Below are 20,874 nucleotides of genomic sequence, written 5' to 3' on the forward strand. Positions count from 1 at the left end.
ATACACTGACATGAAAGGAATCGATCCTAAGACTTGTATTCATCACATCTACATTGAAGAGAATAGCAGACCTATTAGGCAACCACAAAGAAGGATGAATCCAAACCTTAGGGAAATCGTGAAAGAAGAACTCCAGAAATTGCTCAAGGTAAACTTCATTTACCCCATTTCAGATAGCCAATGGGTTTCTCCCTTGGTTATAGTGCCCAAAAAGAATGGTAAATGGAGAGTTTGCATTGATTATCGAGAATTGAACAAGGCAACATTAAAGGATCATTTCCCTTTACCTTTTATCGATCAGGTACTAGACACTTTAGTAGGTAAAAAGTATTTCTCATTCTTGGATGGTTTTAGTGGGTACAATCAAATTCAGGTAGCACCTGAAGAATAAGACAAAACCACATTTACTTGTCCTTGGGGAACTTTTGCCTACCGAGTACTCCCTTTTGGATTGTGTAATGCACCTGCTACATTTCAAAGGGCTGTATTAGGAATCTTTTCAGATCTGATTCATGATTGTGTAGAGGTATACATGGACGATTTCACAGTTTATGGTAATACATTTGAAGAGGCTTTGGAAAATTTGGAAAAAGTACTGGTAAGATGTAAGGAAACAAATCTTTCTTTAAGTCATGAAAAGTGTTTTATGATGTTTACTAAAGGGATTGTTTTGGGACATCATATTTCAGGAGATGGAATTAAGGTTGATAAATCTAAAGTTGAAGTCATCTCTAAGTTACCTGTTCCAAATTGCCAAAAGGATGTTAGAAGTTTTCTTGGGTTTACTGGGTATTACAGAAGATTTATTGAAAACTTCACTAGGATAGCATCTCCTCTTTTCAAATTGCTTACCAAAGACTGTGAGTTTAAATGGGATCCTGAGTGTCAATCTGCCTTTGAAGCTTTAAAGTCTAGAATATCTGAAGCACCCATCTTAAGGGGGCCAAATTGGAAACTCCCTTTCCACATCTCTACTGATGCTTCAGATACAGCTCTAGGAGCTGTTTTGGGACAAAAGGATTTGATCCCTTATGCCATTTATTACACAAGTAAGAATTTGACTCCTACTGAGTTAAATTATACTGTTACAGAAAAAGAGTTCTTAGCTGTGGTACATGCAATCAACAAGTTTAGACATTACATAACCGGCTATGAAACCTTTGTCCATACTGATCACTCTGCCATAAGATATTTAATGAACAAACCTGTCACTAATGGTAGAGTTACAAGATGGCTTTTACTCTTACAAGAATTCAACATTACTGTGTTAGATAGACCTGGAAAACAAAACACAGTAGCTGATTTCTTGTCTAGAATCCAAAACACTAATGAGGATTCTCCAGTAGAAGATAAGTTTCCAGATGAATACTTGTTTGCAGTGACTACCAAGACTCCTTGGTATGCAGATATGGCTAATTATCTTGTTACAGGGAAACTTCCTCTACACTTATTTCCTAATGAGAAAAGGAAAATCATTCGGGAGAGTTCACATTATTCTTGGATTTCTAATGAATTGTTCAAAACAGGGCCAGATTGTATAATCAGAAGGTGTGTTCGGGAAGATGAAATGCCTGACATTCTTAAGGCATGTCATGATGAACCTTGCGGCGGGCACTTTGCTGACAAGAGGACAGCCTATAAAATCCTTTCTCTAGGATATTATTGGCCTTCTCTCTTTAAAGATGCAAAGCAGTATGTTAAAAGGTGTGACAGCTACCAAAGAGTTGGGAAACCAACTCCTTCAAATGAAATGCCTCTACAGCCTCAGGTATGCATCGAACCCTTTGAGAAGTGGGCTCTAGATTTCGTTGGCCCAATTAATCCACCATCAAAGCAAAAGAAGTATATACTGGTTTGTACTGATTATGTTACTAAGTGGGTAGAAGCAAAAGCATTACCTTCTGCCACTGAAAATTCAGTTGTTCAATTTCTTTTTGAGGATATTTTCACTCGTTTTGGTGTCCCAAGGGAAATTGTGACAGATCAAGGCAGCCAGTTTACATCTAATTTGATGGAGAAGCTGATGGAGGAATATAAGATCAAGCACAGAACATCTACTCCCTACCATCCGCAATCCAATGGTCAAGTGGAATCTACCAATAAAATTCTTGAAGGCATTATCACCAAGACTGTTCATCTTCATAGAAGAGATTGGGCGGAAAGGCTCCCTGAAGCCTTATGGGCCTATAGAACCACATGGAAGAACACAACAGGACATTCTCCCAATGAACTTGTTTATGGGAAGGAAGTCCTGCTTCCTATTGAGTTCCAAATCAAGACCTTCAAGATGGCAGTCCAATTGGGAATGAGCCTCTCAGAAGCTCAAAGACACAGAATGGACCAGCTAAATGAGCTAGATGAAATGAGACAAGATGCAATTCTAAGGACCGATCTAGTTCAGCACCAAAGATCTAAATGGCATGATCATCATATCAAGGAAAGAAAGTTTCAGAAAGGAGATTGGGCTCTATTGTTTGATTCAAAATTCAAAGACTTCAAAGGAAAGTTTCAAACTCATTGGCTTGGGCCATATGAGATTGATGAAGTCTTTAGCAATGGAGCAGTTCGAGTAAAAAATATCGATGAATTTCATACTCCTCTTATTGTGAATGGCCACCGCTTGAAAATCTACAAGAAGCCATTCTCAAAAGAAGAGTTTGTCAAATTGTTCAAAGAAGATTCTGCAATCAGGCTGGTGGAGAAGGATTCTTCTCCTCCATCAGCCTAAAGCTTTGGTTTTTGAAAAAAAAAAAAGAAAAAAAAAAAAGAGAAAAAAGAATAAATGTATGAGCCTGAAAACCAATCTTTGATTGGCAGTCTCATACAGAAAACCTGAGGTGAAAATCAGGGTCACCTGACACCTCATGTTTTCCAAAAAAAAAATCTCTTTCTTCCCTTATTTCATTTCATTTCATCATCACCACCATTTCATTCATTTTCACTCCACCTCATTTTTTCATTCATCCATCCACCCACTACATTCCATTCCATCAATAAAGTCATTTTTTTAGATAGTTAAAGTTGTTTTTGTGCAGTCGGAGGTTACTTCTGCAGATTCCGCAGCCATCTGAAGATTCTGCAGCCATCTAACGATTCCGTAGCTCTCTGCACCTGCATAAAAAAAAAAAACACAGTCTGTTTGAAATTTCTTTACAGCTCAGTAGTCACCAATAATAAATGGAAAATAGTCATGCAAAAATCAGTGAAGGGTTAGTGGCAAGTCATCAAAGGCAAATCTAAGCGGGAATCTAAGGTATGGTTCAAATCCTAAGCTTACAATTATTTCATTATGCAAAGTTTTCTAGGTTATGTTTCTTGCCACTAAGTGTAATGATTACCAGTCATGCGACCATATACCCACGTATCTCCCAAGTCTATCAGTCCTTGATTACCACGATTTTGAATTTCACTTGTGGCTGCTTCTTCCATTAAGATATCGTACTTAGGTGACGTAACCTAATGTACTACGTCTCTATGACATTAACTCACGCAGCCAAGTGTAACTCCGGAACCGAAATCTGAGGACATAGCCGTTTCCATTCATCATTCCATAACCCTTCTACCCTCTTACGCTCATATCATTTCACTTTCGCTGTTTCATTTCCACGCACACTGTTTCATTCCATTTACGTTGTGCTCATTACGCCGCTAGCATTCACCATACTCTGTTTTCCTCTCCGCTAAATTCTAAACACCAGTGGAGGTCTGTTACGGCCGTATCCATAGCCAAAGCCATAATCCACTGTGTTGAGGCCATAAATCCACCAATTCAAGGCCATTTTAAAGCCGTGTTCCAAAACAGAGCTGTGAATTTACTGTGTAAGACCCTTGTGAAGCCGTGTTCCAAAACAGAGCTGTGAGTTTACTGTGTAAGACCCTTGTTGGAGCCGTGTTTCAAAACAGAGCCGTGAGTTTACTGTGTAAGACCCTTGTTGAAGCCGTGTTCTAAGACAAAGCCGTGAATTGACTGTGTAAGGCCATTTTGAAGCCGTGTTTTAAAAAGAACAGAGCTGTAAGAGCCAATGGGGAAGCTCTTAAGGGCAGAACTGGAAGGTTCAAAGTTTTTGGAGGGTTATCCTCAGGTCAAAGAGGCATTACAAAAGGCAAAATGGTTACAATGCATACAGAAGTTCAGAGGCTACCATAAGGAGGTGACAAAGGCCTTTGCAAGGTCCTTCAGAGAAAAAGATAATCACGTGGAAATAGGAGACTTACAATTCACAGTCAATGAAAGCAGCATAGCACAAGCTACCTCACTTCCACAGACCGGAGAAAGGTGGTTCAAGAACCGGGCAGTTCAAGATCAGCAGTGGAAACAAATTCTAAAAAACCCAGGTATGGACACCAGTATCTTTACCAAAGGTATTCCTGTTTCTTATGTTAAGGAGGAGTGGACCACTTTACTCTTGTTAGTACAGAAATTTTTCACTTGTGAAGGAAGATTTGGGGTCTTATATGTTTATCATGCAAAGGTTATGATGCACTTTCTAGGAGATGATCTTAACCTCCCCTACTTTCTATTTTCAAGTCTTAAGAAAATGTGTGCAATGGTCCAAAAGAACCCCAGGAATATTGAAGCACATTTATGTCATCACGGTCTTGTGAAATTGCTAGTGGAGGAACAATTGAAATTGAAAAGAGACACATGGGAGAAGTTTCTCATAAGAAATCATTTTCAAGAATTAGGAGAAACTTCTGGAGGATCCCCTCAAGTACCAAAAAGAAGTAGAAGAAAAAGAGGAGAGGGGGTTAACCAAGAAACTACTGCCCAAACAGAAACTATTGTTCCTGATACCACTATTCCTGAAACAACTGCCCAAGAAGAAACTGTTCAAGAACAGTTTGATGAGGAAACTGATATACAACATCCTGAACAGGAAATTGATCCTAGATTTACTGAAGATGATAACCAAGCAGCCCAAGGAATTATCACTGAAACTCTTTCAGAACTGGCTCAAGAAATTGCTCAGAAAAGAAAAGAAGGGAGGAAGAAACGAAAGCAAGACAAAGGTAAATCTGTGGTCCAAGAACCTCACCCCACTCCTGAGAATTCTGATGAGGAAGACACTCAGCCCTTAGCTCAAAGAATGGCCAAACTTCATAAAACTGCCCTTTCTAAAAAGAAGGAAAAACAAAAGCAGAAAGTACCAAAAGAAAAACAGAGTACCATCTCTGTAAGAAGGAGCAGCAGATTACAAAACAGAAAAGTAGGGGCCACAAAGGGTAAGCAGTCATTCTTCATTGACTTAAGCTCACCTCAAAAAGGTGCTACAAGTCCTAACTTAGAGAAAAGTCCTTCACACGCTGAGCATATTGAGACTAGTCCTCCACGTGAGGAAAGTCCGTTTGAACATGAACTTGAGCATGAACATGGATCTGAATTTGATTATGAACCAAGTCCCAAAAAGTCACCTGAAGTTGACCCGGAGCAGCAAAAAGTGTATAATTATCTGGAAACATTGGAGCAAGCAGCTGCTGGCCCAAGCAATGTTCAGCCTTTAGAGCAACAAGTACACTCCTTAAAACAGGAAATTTTTGAGATTGAGGTTCTAAATCGACATATTATGCAAGAAAATGAGAAGTTGAAAGAGCAAGCCAAATTGGATAAGATGATTCATGATAACACCATGTTACATTTGGGCCTATGGCAAAGAAGTAACAAAAAGTTAAGGAAGAAATGCAAAAAGCTAAACAGAGCCTTGATCAACCTAAAGTTCAGATGCTTAGTAAAGAAGCCAAAGGTCAATGTGTCTACACAGAGAAAGAAGAGGAGGTTGGATGTCTTGGCAGAGGCATCACAGCAGGTTGATTAATCAGTGTTTTTTCATGAGGACATGTAATGCCCTCGTAGTGGGGGTATGTAGAGTCTCTACTTTACACCTTATCATCCATCATTACCTACTGTTTTCATCACTTTCCCCTCTCTTTTGCCTCATTTTCCACCCAGATCATTACATTAGTTGTCATTAAACATGATCAAGTGAGCTTTGCTAATGGGTGATTGTTTTGTTTAGTTTTTGACATACTTACAGGCATTTCGCAGCCATCTGTTGATTCCGCAGCCATCTGCTGATTCCGCAGCTATCTGATGATCCCGCAGCCATTTTGTTGATCTCAAGGTTCCACGTGCTATTTTGCAGAACGAGCCACGTGGGCATGTTGGAATATACGTGCTTGAGGTTCATGTGCCATCAGTTCAGCCAGGCACGTCATCCGTACCTCCGGTCAAAGGGGGTCAAGTTACGGTCAAATAAAGGCAGTGTAACGTTGATACGTAAGCTGTTTGATCACGTCGGTGGAAAAGGTGACTTGTCCGTGTTTTGTAAGCCGTGGGGGACATGATCTATTGCTGGATTCATTGCCCATATCGACCAGGACCTCCAGCTCGACCATGAAGCCTATGACGTGTTAGCTGCACCTTTAATACGCATGACAATCAGTTATTTTCTGTTTTATGCTTTACGTATTAGGTCATCTTGCATATGCCTATATATACTTGCGTCTGCGTACGCTTATGTGAACTTTTGAACTGCTGTAGTTTATGCATTTGTGAGAATTTTAGCACGTTTTTAAACTCTGTTTTTATAGAGCTGTTTCAGCACTTTTGACTATGTATTTCTGGACATGAAGTAATGGAAATAGTGCTGATTTGAAGTTTTAAGAGCATCTGAGTTTTCTGTGGATAATATGAATGGAGGGCCCCTGTTCGTATTAGCCGTGTAAAGTATTTCATGTTTATACTTCTACAATTTCTTTCTTTTACATATAGCATTTCCTTTTCTCGAGTTATGTACAGCTTGATTTCTTTTTATTGCTGCAGCCTTTATTTTCACTGATCAGATTTGCTTCTTTGCAGGTTTTAACCCGGAAATTAAGTGTGTTGTGTTTGCTTTAAAATCTAATGGTAGTTGCAGTTGTCTGATTTATAATGCTGCCCTTTTTACTCTGTTTTCTAGATTAGTTTTTAGCTTAGTTTTACAAGTTGGATGCTAACTAATTTATGCTCTCTTTATCATGAATGGCTTATCTTTCAAGAGAACATAACACTAATTAATTGCAGCTTGTTTTTGAGTAGTCTTGGCTTGTGGCACTAATACTTTTTCCACTTGTTACACACAATCACATATGTAAAAAGCAGTATGATGGAAAAGGCTTAGTAGTGTTACAATTTGTCAATTAGAGTTTTTATCAATTCTTGGATTTGTCTTCAGCTACCCCCTAATCGTGTTTTACGCAGTACTATGTGGTAGAAGCAGGGAGTTAGGAGGAGATAACCATTATCATCAATCCTTGAAGTGATTTTCTTGTTTCTTTTATTTGCAGCAATATGGATTGAGACTAATGCCATTAGAACGTGGTCATTTACTTTCAAGTCATTTCAATTTATTCATTTCTTTCAAGTTCTTTTCCTTTACAAATTCAGCAAGTAATTAGAAATCACCAATCACACACTTTCACTCATCTAGAACTCACTTTTCACACACTTGCACTCATCTGTCTATAATCATTACTCCATCTTAGGAAGATAAGTTAACCATAAACAACACCCCCAAACGACAAAAGCTCTAAGAAAGTTGCTTAAGTACATATAGTACACCCTCACTTCATCAGCTTACGAGCCCCGGGTTGACAATTAATGACATCAATTTAGGAACACTAAATTGACTAAACAATTAACATGGGTGTTTGTGACATTGTCTTGGGTGTTGAATGGTTTCACACACTAGGCCCAATCACCATGGATTTCTAGGAGTTATATATGAGCTTTAAGCAGAATGAGCACATGCATACCCTTCGTGGACTCCAGGCAGGTGTTCCTTCTATCATTAGCTCGCATCGCATGGAAAAGTTCTTGAAAAAGGGCCATCATGGAGTTATCGCCCAATTTAATGCCATCCAAGCCATCGAGCCCACTACTCTTCATATTCATCCTGACATGCAATAAGTCTTGAATAGACACCATCAGGTATTTGACAAGCCTAAAGAGCTTCCACCCTCTAGAGGGGAACATAATCATAGAATCACTTTGGTCCCAGGGGCACAGCCTCCTAATGTGCGGCCACATCAATATCCTTTCGCCCAAAAGAATGAAATTGAAAAATCATCAAGGAACTCCTTCAAGCCAGTGTCATTTGTCCTAGAATCAATCCTTATTCATCACCAGTGGTCATTGTGCTCAAGAAAGATGGGGAATGGCGCATGTGTCTAGACTTCAGGGCCCTCAACAAGCTCACGGTCAAAGACAAATTCCCTATCTCTGTTGTTGATGATCTATTGGATGAACTAAATGGTGTTGAATTCTTTACTAAGCTAGATCTTCGCTCTGGATATCACCAAATATGCATGAAAGAAGTAGACATTCCCAAGGCTACTTTCCGCACTCATGAAGGCCATTATGAATTCTTGGTCATGACCTTTGGTTTCTGTAATGCCCCATCCACTTTTCAAAGCCTCATGAATCACCTACTAAAACCATATCTCTGAAAATTTGTCCTCATTTTCTTTGATGAAATTCTCACCTATAACCTCACCTAGGAAAAACATCTTCAGCATGTAGACCTGCTCTTGCTACTACTCTGAAATCATAAATTATTTGTCAAATTGTCCAAGTGCTCTTTTGGCGTGGAAGAAGTCGAGTATTTGGGCCACATTGTGGGTCGTGAAAGTGTCCAGCTGGATCCCAAAAAGATAGAGGAAATGCAAAATTGGCCCCAAACAAAAACCTTGAAGAGTTTAAGGGGATTCTTAGGTCTCACCAGCTACTATCGCAAATTTTTCTGCAATTATGGTCGCATTGCTAGACCCCTCAATAAACTTCTCAATAAAAATTCATTCCTCTAGACTGATGCAGCACAACAGGCATTTATGGCTCTCAAACAGGCCATGTCTTCCACTCCCATATTGGCACTAGCCGACTTCACCAAATATTTTGTGATTGAATGTGATGCTTCATGTATTGGTATTGGTGTTGTCTTAATGCAGGAAGGTCGACCCTTAGCCTTCACCAGCCAACAACTGAGTGAGAAACATCTAGGACAATCTACCTATGAGAAGGAGATAATGGTCATCTTACATGCAGTAGATACCTGGCGACTATATTTATTGGGGATACATTTCCAAATCTGCACAGACCATCAAAGGCTCAAATATTTTTGGAGCAATGTCTATCCTCACCCCAGCAAAGTAAATGGCTGGCCAAAATGCTGGGATATGATTATGAGATAATTTACAAGAAAGGGTGTGACAATGTAGTAGTAGATGCTTTATCACACCAATTTGAGGATGAAAGAACCTTGCTATCAATCTCTCTTCCCATACCAGATTGGATTGAAGAAGCCCGCAAGGAATGGTTTTCACATCCCTCTCTCTCCCAACTCATTAATATCTTGAGGGAAGATCCCAATTCCTCAGTTGGCTATTCTTGGAAGGATGAGATTCTTCGCTACAAGGATAGTGTAGTTATATCACCGACATCCACCCTCAAAACGTGTGTTTTGGAAGAGTTGCACTCATCTCCCACTACAGGCCATGTAGTCTTTCAGAAGACTTATGCTCGCACTCGTTGTTCCTTCTTTTGGACAGGCATGAAAACGGACATTCTTACTTTTGTAGTTGAATGTGATGCATGTCTTTACCACAAAGGAGAAATAGTCAAGTCACCAGGCACCTTACAACCATTGCCCATCCCTGCCTCAATCTAGACAGTTATTTCTATGGATTTCATTACTAGTCTTCCGAAGTCAGGCAACAAGTCAGTCATCATGGTGGTTGTGGACAAACTTTCTAAATATGTTCATTTTTGCGCTCTACCCCACCCATTTACCCCCACTTTGGTGGCTCAAGCTTTCATGGACCAGATCTTCAAACTGCATGGCATGCCCACTTCCATTGTGTCTGATCATGACCCGACTTTCACCAGTAACTTTTAGCAAGAAATTTTCAAGCTACAAGGCACCTAACTCCAACTAAGTACTTCCTATGATCCCCAAACTGATGGTCAAACTGAAGCAGTCAACAAATGTTTGGAGACATACCTAAGGTGCTTCACTTTAGAAAAGCAACATCAATGGGTACATTGGCTACCTCTAGCTGAATCGTGGTATAATACTAACTATCATGCTGCCACCAAGGTGACTCCATATGAAGTAGTGTATGGTCAAATCCCACCACCACCTACTTATTATATCCTTGGATGCTCTAAGGTGCAAGCAGTGGATCAACTCCTATAGAACTGTGTAGCCATGCTAACCCGTCTCAAAGATAATCACCATCAAGCTCAGAATCGCATGAAGCAACAGGCAAACCAACATCATTCCGAGCACCACTTCAAGAAGAGGATCAGGTATTCCTGCAACTGCAACTATATAAGCAAAAATCGCTCAAAGAAAAGGGCTGCCAAAAGTTAGCTCCAAAATTCTACGGATCTTATCAAATACTTCAGTGCATTGGAGCAGTAGCCTACAAGCTAGCCTTGAGACCAACTTTAAAAATCCATCCAGTCTTCCATGTATCATGCCTCAAGAAAGCGATGGGGAACAATCGCAGAATTCAAACCAATCTACCCGAATTGGGTGAAGAAGGTTCACTCTAGCTCCAACCTAAACAGGTCCTCTATATGCGAGAATGACATTTGTGTGGTCACACCATCAAGGAAGTCCTCTTCAAGTGGAAAGACACCTCTCCAGAAGATGCGACATGGGAACCAGCCACTATTCTTAAGCAGTTTTTGTAGCTTCAACCTTGAGGACAAGGCTATTTTTTATGGGGGAGGGCATGTTAGAGTCCAACCCTAACCCTTTATTTATGTAATAGGGTCAATTCATAGTTATAGTTAGTTAAAGAGTCAATAAATCCCGTATTAATAATTGTAAGTGGTTGACCCACATTTAAGAAAGGGACCACAGTTAGTTGCAAATGAGCCATGGTATTAGATAGATGGTATTGAGAGAACCATGGTAATGACCCATGGTATTGTGTGTATGAATCGTATATAAAGGATAGAGACTCCCCATTGAGGAATATATCGAGTCGTATTTTGTAATCGAACTTTGCTCTACTGGAGGTTTCCCCCTTGAAGAGGCAAGTGAACAATAAAATACTTGTTTTTCTCATTTTGTTTTGTGTTCTGGGTTGTATTTCTTCACATATTTGGTATTCTCGAATTTCTTGCAGGTCAAGAGCATAACAGTCTCAACGAGGAAAAGACCCATCTCCTTAATGTTTTTAATAAGAATGGTTATAGTAGGCACCAAGGTCTTAGAAATTTACTTAAGGCTGAAAAAGGTCCTAGAATTAAAAAAGATCTTAAGGATAGGTTTTCAGGGGTGCAGCTTCCATTTATCAAAGGGACCACGAAGAAGATTGTAAGGATCCTAAAGAAGCAAAAGGTTCCTTCAACTTTTAGGCCCCTAAAAATGATTCGAAGCTCACTAATATCTGTGAAGGACACTGTGAACCCTAAATATGGGAAAGGTGTTTACGCCATCCCATGCTCCTATGGGACTCCGTACATTGGTGAAACTTGCCACTCAAAAAATCAGAGGATTCTTAAGTATGCAACTGACATCAAACATGGAAGGTCTCTCTCCTCCACTTTTGTAGAACATGCAAAAAAGACAAAACATCACATCTGCATTGAGGAGGCCAAGGTCATTGTAAAAATTGATAATTTTCATCAATGAAAGTTTAGGGAAGCCTTGGAAACTGAAAGGAAGCATAGCAATCTGAATAGAGACGATGGTTGGAGTATTAGCGGTAGTTGGATTCCTGCCCTATCTTCTTTAGTTTAATTTTTTTTTTTTTCATTTTATAGTCATTATTATTATTTCTTGCTTTTTTATTCTGTTCATTAGTTTTATTGTTTTAGACAATTAAATTTGAACTTATTATTCATTTTTAGTTATTTCTATAGGACCTTCCTTTTTATTTAAATGTTAATAATAATAATAGAATTAATTTAATTCAAGATATTTTAGTCAGTTCTATAAGACCTTCCTTTTTATTTAAATATTTTTTTTGTAATGTTATAGAAATTATATTAACATAAAATCGCAGAATTTACATAGATACAACAAGTGATAGGACTGCCACAATGCTCTATGTCAAGGAGCCAGAAAAGTCTACTGTCATGGAAGAACATAAAGCCAAAATTGTCTACTAACCAGAACAAAACAAGACAGGGCCTTAACAGACTAGGGATATATAGTAGCAACAAAACAGGACAGACCAGAACCATACCAAAATAGACCAAAACCAAACTAAGGACCTTTTATCCTGAGCTATTGGGAATAGCTCCATGGGAATTCTCAGAATCCACAGACACATCCTCGTTGGCTGGAGGAGCATTCTCAGCATCACGACCTTGAACACATTCACTGCCACGAACACAATCACTACCACGAACACGGCCTCGACTACGAATACGTGCAGACAGAGAGTTGTCTAGTGGAGCTAGAGGAGCGTAGGGGCTGGCATGGGAGCCCTCAACAAAGTCAACATGTGGTGGAAAAAACAGCTTAGCCAGCCCTGGCATGTCGACTTCCAAGGCCCCAACCACCATAAGAACCGCAAAAACCAGTTTAACCATGAGAAAATCAATAGCAGAGACCCTGTTCTCCACAATTTTACGCACCTCGTTCCTTTCATGGACAACCCATGCCAAAGCCAAACATAGTGCCTCCACCTCTGAACTTTCCACCTCCATGGCTTCCTCCTCCAATGCAACTGCTTGACGCCGGAGCTTCGGCGGGAGAGAGGGGTAATGATGGGCAGAACCCCTTCCACCACACTGCTGAGACTTGCCCCTGTCCATTTCATCAACCCCTACACCTGTCGATCCTTCTTCAACCTCTGCAAGCTCACATGCCACCTGCAAGCTCCCACAAAACTCGGCAAAAGTCTGCATGAAGTCGCACTCCCCCAAATCAACCACCATATTGCAATCGTCCATCATACCACGACCTCTCTCACGCGCAGAGCAGCCTAGAGGGGGGTGGTGAAATGATATGAGGGACGCCGACGATGTCCCTCATTAATTACCCATTCATTGCATGTCATCCACATAGTTCGTGAGCTCTTACTGTGTGACACCCAGATCCGAGACCTTTTGATTTAAATATTAATAATAATAAAACAGTCAATTTAATTCATTATTTCTATTTATTTTTATTTTTTCTTAGTGTTATTAATTTATTATTTTGACCATATTATTATTTAATTTTAGTTATATGACATTCCTCTTGATTAAAATTCTAATAACTATAATTTTAAATTAATTGAATTCACTATTTACAAGTATTTATCAATCACTACTAAAAAATTATTTATTAATCATAATTCTTTAGTCAAACTAGTTGGTATATTATAACATCTAGAAAACATCTCTCTACATCTATTTATTTGAGTCCAAGATTTCGTTCTTCATCTTGTCCTAAAGATGAATGATGGTTGGAAAGACGTCAACAAAAATATTCTCTTATGTAATTTTCACTAAAAATATTCTTGACATATTAGTTATGGATCACAAAAACTTAAAGTCAGAAATTAAATCTATGGTTTAAATAAAAACAAAACATCAATTCATCATATTTTTAAAATTTACTATAAGTTGGAAAGGTGGAGAAGCTAAAACATAAAAATTCACCCAAAACACACGAGTTACGGCTCTTCCATTGATCACACAAAACTTAATGATTACAATGAACCTAGCGAATGGTATTTAACCTTTTCCAACTAGCGACTTGCCTAAAATAACTTGACATGCAACCACACACTATAAGTTTGATTATGAATTAACTCGACTTGACTCAATTCTCAATTAACTGACTCTCTAACTTTAGCCAACTCCACATGTGGGAGTAATTAGCTTATTTTAACACTCCCCTTAATTACAACCACTAAAATAAAATTGATGCATAACAACTCAAACATGCCTGTTGTTCTATGTCTCAGCTAGGCTTACAACACTCAAGTTTCTTCTATGAAACTCAAACACATCTTTTGCTAATGACTTAGTAAATATATCAACTAATTGATCACTATATTTACAAGGCTTCAAGTGAACTTCTCCATTGCTCACTAGTTCTCTAATAAAGTGATATCTAGTATCAATATGCTTGCTCTTTTGATGAAACACACTATTCTTGGATAGTGCAATTGTTGAGGTGTTATCACAACATATTGTTGTTGATCCTTGTTGTTTCTGCTTGAGTCCATCAAATACTCTTCTACATATTCTGCTTCTGCTAATGAAAGTGTCACAATGGGCTGCCTCTTAGATGCCCATGAAATCACACCTGACCCAAGATGGAACACAAAACCAGAAGTCCTCTTTCTGTCATCCAAATGCCCTGCAAAATCACTATCTGTGTATCCAATTAAGTCATTTGTTTCTATGCTTGCATACATTATGCCACAATCTCTTGTTCCTACTATGCATCTCAAAAAAAAAAATCCTGCACTACAATGTGTTTCTTTTGGAGTCTCCATAAATTTGGAAATCAAACTCACTCCTTGCATTATATCTGGTATTGTAGCTGTGAGATACATGAGGTTGCCAACCAATATTTTGAATAGAGTTGGATTGGCATCTGAATGTTCATCATCCTTGCTTAACTTTGTACCTGTTACAACTGGTGTAGGGACAAGTTTGCAATTTTCCATCCTGAATATTTTCAACAATTCTTTGGCATATTTATTTTGACAAATAAAAATTCCTTTTTTCAGATTTCTCAACTTCTATGCCAAGAAAAGTTTTCATGAGACTAAGAACTGTCATCTCAAATTCTTTCATCATGGTTGCTTTAAATTCATCTAACTCAAAATCACTTGTAAAAATCATGTCATCAACATATAAGAAAACAATCAAAATATGTCCATGCTCATTTACCTTTGTGAACAAGGTAGGGCCAATGTTGCTTCTGCAAAATCCATTCTTGATCATGTAGTTGTTAATTCTGCTATACCAAGCTCTAGGCGCTTGCTTGAGTCCATAGAGCGCTTTCTTCAACCTGTAAAATTTATCTTTGTTACCTTCAACTTCTCCATTCAAGAATGTTGATTTCACATCCATCTGATATGCTAAATTCCACTTGTTTTGAGCTACTGTAGCTAGAACTTCTCTTACAGTATCCAATCTGGCTACCAGAGAAAACGTTTCTCCAAAGTCTATTCCTGGTTGTTGCGAGAATCCTTTTGCTACAAGTCTTGCTTTAAATATGCCAATTTCACCTTTCTCATTCAACTTTGACTTGAACACCCACTTTACACCAATGAGATTTTTGTCCTTTGGTAAATCAATCAAATCCCATGTATCATTATTTTCAATAGCTTCAATTTCTTCAACCATGGCTTGTACCCAATTTTCATCTTCGATTGCTTCTTCAAACGAAGAAGGTTGGAATTACAACAATGAAAAATTTGAACTAACATCCAAATCATCATAAATATCTTTCAGACTTCTCATATTTCTCTTACCATTGATTGATTCATCACCTAATTGATTGTTAGGAGAACCTCGATCTGTTGATGTTCTTGAAGATCCATGCTGCTGAGAAAATATTGGAGTCCCTGTTGGTGTTTCTCTGTTTGGTGTCTTCACTTGTGATTCTTGCTACTCCTTTTCTGATACATCATATTCTTCTATTAGTGGCACTTGTGCATCAACAGTTTTGTCTATACTATCATTACATGACTCTTGTTCTTTGAACCTAACATCTCTACTAATTATGGTCTTCTTGGTGACAAGGTTATATAATTTGTAAGCTTTTGATTTCTCACTATAACCAGTAAATATGCATTTTTCACTTTTATCATCCAATTTGCCTCTTCGCTCTTTAGGCACATGTGCATAAGCTACACATCCAAGTACTCTGAGATGAGATACGCTACAAGACATACCTGACCATGCTTGTTCTGGTACTCTGTTCATCACACTCTTTGTAGGAGAGCTATTGATCACATAAATAGCACATGCAACTGCTTCTACCCAATATTCATTAGACAAGTTTTTGGCTTTCAACATGCTTCTTGCCACGTTCATAATTGTCCTTTTCTTTCTCTCTACTACACCATTCTACTATGGTGTGTACCTGGTTGTAAACTATCTTCTAATTCCATGTTGTTTCCATTAATCATGGAATGCCTTTGAGTCATATTCTCCACCACGATTTGACCTCAATACCTTGACATGTCAATCACTTTGGTTCTTGGCTAAGTCTTTGAATTCTTTAAACCTTGCAAAATTTTCAAACTTTTGCTTCAAGAAGTAAACACAATTCTTTCTGCTATAGTCATCAATGAAAGTGAGGAAGTAACTACTTCCACCAATCGACTGTGTCCTTATAGGTCCACACAAGTCTGTATGCACTAGCTCAAGAGGTTGCTTTGCTCGGTATGCAACTCCCTTTGGAAAACTTTCACGGTGTTTCTTTCCCAAGTTGCAAGACTCACAAGTACTAGAAAGTTCTTTGATGGGGGGTAATCCTCTGACCATCTGTTTCTGCTGCAACAATCTTAAACCAGAAAAGTGCAAGTGTCCAAACCGAAAGTGCCATAGCCAATAATCATCAGAACATGCCACTGTGAAAGAACTAACCTCATCACTGTAATTCATAGCTAGGGGAAAGATTCTATTCCTCATCATCTGCACCTTCGTTGTCAACTGCTTGCTTGGGGGCTTGTCATATATAACACATTCTTGACCTTGAAACATAACTTTGTATCATTTTTGTGTCAATTGACCAACACTTATCAAATTATGTTTGAGACTAGGAACATTATATACCTCTAAGATTGTCTTCGGCTCCCCCTTCTTGGTTACAATGTCGACCACTCCTTTGCCATCTACGTCCATAGTCTTGTTAGTCCCCAATTTTACCTCTGTTTTCACATATTGATCCAAATTTGCAATCAAATTCTTGTTGCATGTCATGTGGCTATTGCAACCACTGTCTAATAGCCACACAATATCAGAAGGTTTATGCAATGTATGGCAAGCTAGGAACATGGAGTTAGTACTCTCTGTAATGACATTCGCTCTCTGGTTCCCTTGATCAGGTATCTTCTTCCTATAATTACGAGCATAGTGACCAAATTTATTGCAATAATAACATCTCACCTTTGACTTGTCAAATATTTGATTATTTCTGAAGTTTTTGTTTTTGCTTCCATTTTCATGTTCATGCTCTTCTCGGCCATCTCTCAGACCACCATATCTTCCGCCTCCTCCTCTACCTCTCGATCTACTTCTGCCTCGACCTAGGTGTCTCTTGAAATAGAAACTTGATTTTTTGAAAGCGGTCTCTAAAGTGGAATCCTTATTACTATCTATCCATGCCTCATGTGATAGAAGTGATCCCATCAACTCAACAGTTGTCAATGTTGTCAAACCCTTGGCTTATTCTATAGCTATTACGTCAACATCAAATTTCGTAGACAAATATTTGAGGACCTTCTCAACCACTGTTTTATCTTTAATTTCATCACCATATATTTTTAACTGATTTACGACAGCCATGACCCAATTCATGAAAGGATCGATCTCCTCTGTTTCCTTCATCTGCAGACTTTTAAAATCTCTCCTAGTATTCTGCAAATTAACAATATTGACTTTGGCCATACCTTTATAGCTTGTCACCAAAGTATCCCATGCTTCATTTTCTGAAGACGTAATCATAATATTCTGGAACACTGCTCGGCCACTCCCTACTGGATAAACTACAATGCTTCTGCAGTCTTCTTTTTGTCTTTCTTCCATTGTTCCCTCTTTGCCTTAGTGAAAGATCATTCTTCTACTTCATTCTTAGGTTCTAAAAACCCAAGCTAGATATAATCCCAAACATCATGACCCTGCAACGTGGTTTCCATCTTAATGGCCCACACATTATAATCTTTCCATGTAAACAATGAGAACTGGAACTCAAAATTAGAGAGAACCATCCTTCTTCAAAAACCCTATTTCTTTTTTTTCTTTCTATAAACTTGCAAAGCTCCTAAAAAAACTCATTATGAATAAAACCCTTGTTATTTTTTTTTCTATAAAAAAAATCTTTTAAAAAATAATTTATATATAAAAAAACCTTTAATATAAAAACTTTTGTAAAAAAAAAATTATATAAAAAAACTTTATAAATCAATAAACTTTATGGATCCCCTTCAAATAAATAATGTTTTAATCAAAATCGATTCTTAACAAACTTCCACCCACATGACTATTTTTTTGAAAACACTCCACGTGAGTTAAACATACATACGCATTGTAATGAGCCACTTAAAATAAATCGTATAACCGTGACCGTTTCAAATTTCAAACGTTGCCTTCTTATTATCACTAAATCCACCTTTTTCCTATACGTGACAGGGCTTGTGATTATTAGTTAAACAAAAATTGCACAATGAAGTGTGAAATTTGCGCGCTTTTTAACTGTTTGACAAATTTATAACGTAATTAAATGGCTTTTTTCTCACTCTCTCTGCAGGCACCACGGATTTTTTGATCTTTCCTTAGCTCCTATACCAATTTGTTGAAAAGGCAGAAAAGCTAAAACATAAAAATTGACCCAAAACACACGAGTTGAGATAAACTATGATAATGTCTATGTCTTCATTAATCAAATGCAATTACATATATACATGCACACACAATCTGTTGGTTGAGAGAATATCTCAACCACACACCAATGTAGGAAATATATCCTAACTACTAGGAACAGACTCCTTTACTTAGTAAGAATCACAACTAGAGACAAGTAGGAATTAGATATTCCAACACTCCCCCTTAATGAGTACTTGTCTCCATATCAATATACAAAATCTACATCTGATCCAGTCTCGTAATTATACCTTGTACCTTGTTTATGCAATTGTCGATGTCCATATAAAGGAACAACCATCCACCGGAATGCATGGGTTCCCAACCGTTGCAACCGCCAGTCTACTAGGAAGTCCTTCACATACATGGTTCATCCAACCTCTTAATGAACTTTCTTTCACTCGGTCCATTACACTATGAGATATGTTACATCTCTCAATTCCCCCATTAATTGAAGACTCAATTCTCCGATTACATATCAAGCTTAGATACGAGTACATCTACCACCCCCGTACCTACCCAATGGTTGATTCCACAACTTAATGTCACTAGGGAACACATAACAAAGGGGTATGTATGCCTCTCCAGTTCTTACAGTCATATGCCCTTTTAGTATACTCCAAGCTTAAGAAGATACTAGGTACATAAAGCATTTTTTAGGGACCACAACTGTCCAAAAAACAAAAAAATATGAAATGTAGATTTGTTATGATTACAATGTGTGACTCACCTTATCACAATCATGAGTCTACTCTACAAACTCGGAAAAACTACTCAAGCAAATTTGAGTGTCCTTCATCTTTTAATTGTTTATGCTGGATATACCACACCATTCATATGCTGGACTGCTTTCTCGTTTGAATATTTCCATCATGGACTTTGTACTTTTGAGTCTTGGATCTCTATGCTTTACTTGTCATCAGTTAGAGTAGCGAATTCTAACAACATGACTGCATATTGAGGTCGCTAATCTCAATATGTGTACAAACTTCCAAGAGATATTCTCCTTCAAAATAATATGAAACAAAGCACAAGCCATGATCTAAAATTGACTATGCATTAATGCAAAATCACCAACACATAATATGAGTGATTTAAAAAATGGCTTTTCCTAATTCTTCCTGCATAAATATCATGCCTTTGAAGTTGTATATCCTCTCTACCTTTGTACATTCCGGCATCATTAATTCGCAAATGGGGGTGAGGAGGATTGCACCAGCCGCCATTTTCGTTAGGCAGAGCATAGTTGGGAGGGCAGAAATTGGTGGCAATGACCAAAATCGAAGGGTTGCTCGGGTGACATAATTGTGGGTCATTCACACTTTTTATCTCAAAGTATGCTCCACAGCTTAGCCCGTTGTTGAATAGAGCTGTGCTCAATGCTGCGGATTGAACTCCATATCCCTGGTTGTACAGGTTCCCATATCCACAAGCACTCCCCATGGTGCCCGAGGCATCGCTTCCACTGTAGAAAGTTGCATGTGCTTCATTCCAAGGCCCAGGCTGATAAACACCCAGGATTTGCCCATAAACCAGACAAGCTCTAACGATAATCAACAACAAAATGGTCAGAAAATGCACTGGAATTCCCATTCCCATCATTACAATCTCAGAAGGCAGAGCAGAGTATAGAGGGAAGGGAATCGAGATCCTTCCTAGGAGCAGAGCAAAATGTAGGAGAGGGAGATAGGATACGACAATGAGACCTTCTGGACCTGTGGGATGGTCATTTTCACAAAGTTCCACACTCCTCCATTGCCAACGTAATCAATGAACATTTTGTCAGGATTGTCTTTTTCATTGTCCACCATTACTCTGTCGCCTTCAGCGAGCGAGACATAGACTTTAAACTGGAGCCTTCCCAGCTTAACTCTTGTTGGCAGCCTTCTGAAATCGGGCTTGAAGCTCGACCGTAAAAATAAATGGTCGTTGGCTGATGGCAGGGGGTAGCAGTTACAGAGCCCGCCATTGCTCTGCCTCTGCAACTCGATGTGTTTAGGACGCCACAGGTTCCAATCCCCTTCCACAAAATTACACTCGATCATCCAACGCACCACCGTTCACCAGCTCTGTGGCTCCACACACACGCATATGCAACAATGCCCACGGAAGTCCGCCTAGGCAGATCAATGAGCCCTCCTCAGTGGCCAGGCTTCGGATCTGCAATCACGCTCGTCGATTACCAAGAACCGATCCACCAAATGAGATCCAATGCAATCAGAGTTTTCTGAACGCATCCAGGCCAAGCCGCATGTCACTCCGGGTCAAGAAAAAAAATAGATCTA

At 38.7% G+C, this 20,874-nt stretch overlaps 1 pseudogene; it reads right to left on the minus strand.

Moving 5' to 3' along the window:
• Window positions 1-19,648: 19,648 nt before the first annotated feature.
• Window positions 19,649-20,188, minus strand: LOC149162310 (expansin-A4 pseudogene; annotated as a pseudogene).
• Window positions 20,189-20,874: the final 686 nt, after the last annotated feature.

The sequence above is a fragment of the Pinus tabuliformis genome, chromosome 5_2 (genome assembly GCF_031772625.1).
Source record: "Pinus tabuliformis cultivar Carrire ecotype Pingquan chromosome 5_2, CPIR1, whole genome shotgun sequence".
Taxonomy (NCBI): Eukaryota; Viridiplantae; Streptophyta; class Pinopsida; order Pinales; family Pinaceae; genus Pinus; species Pinus tabuliformis.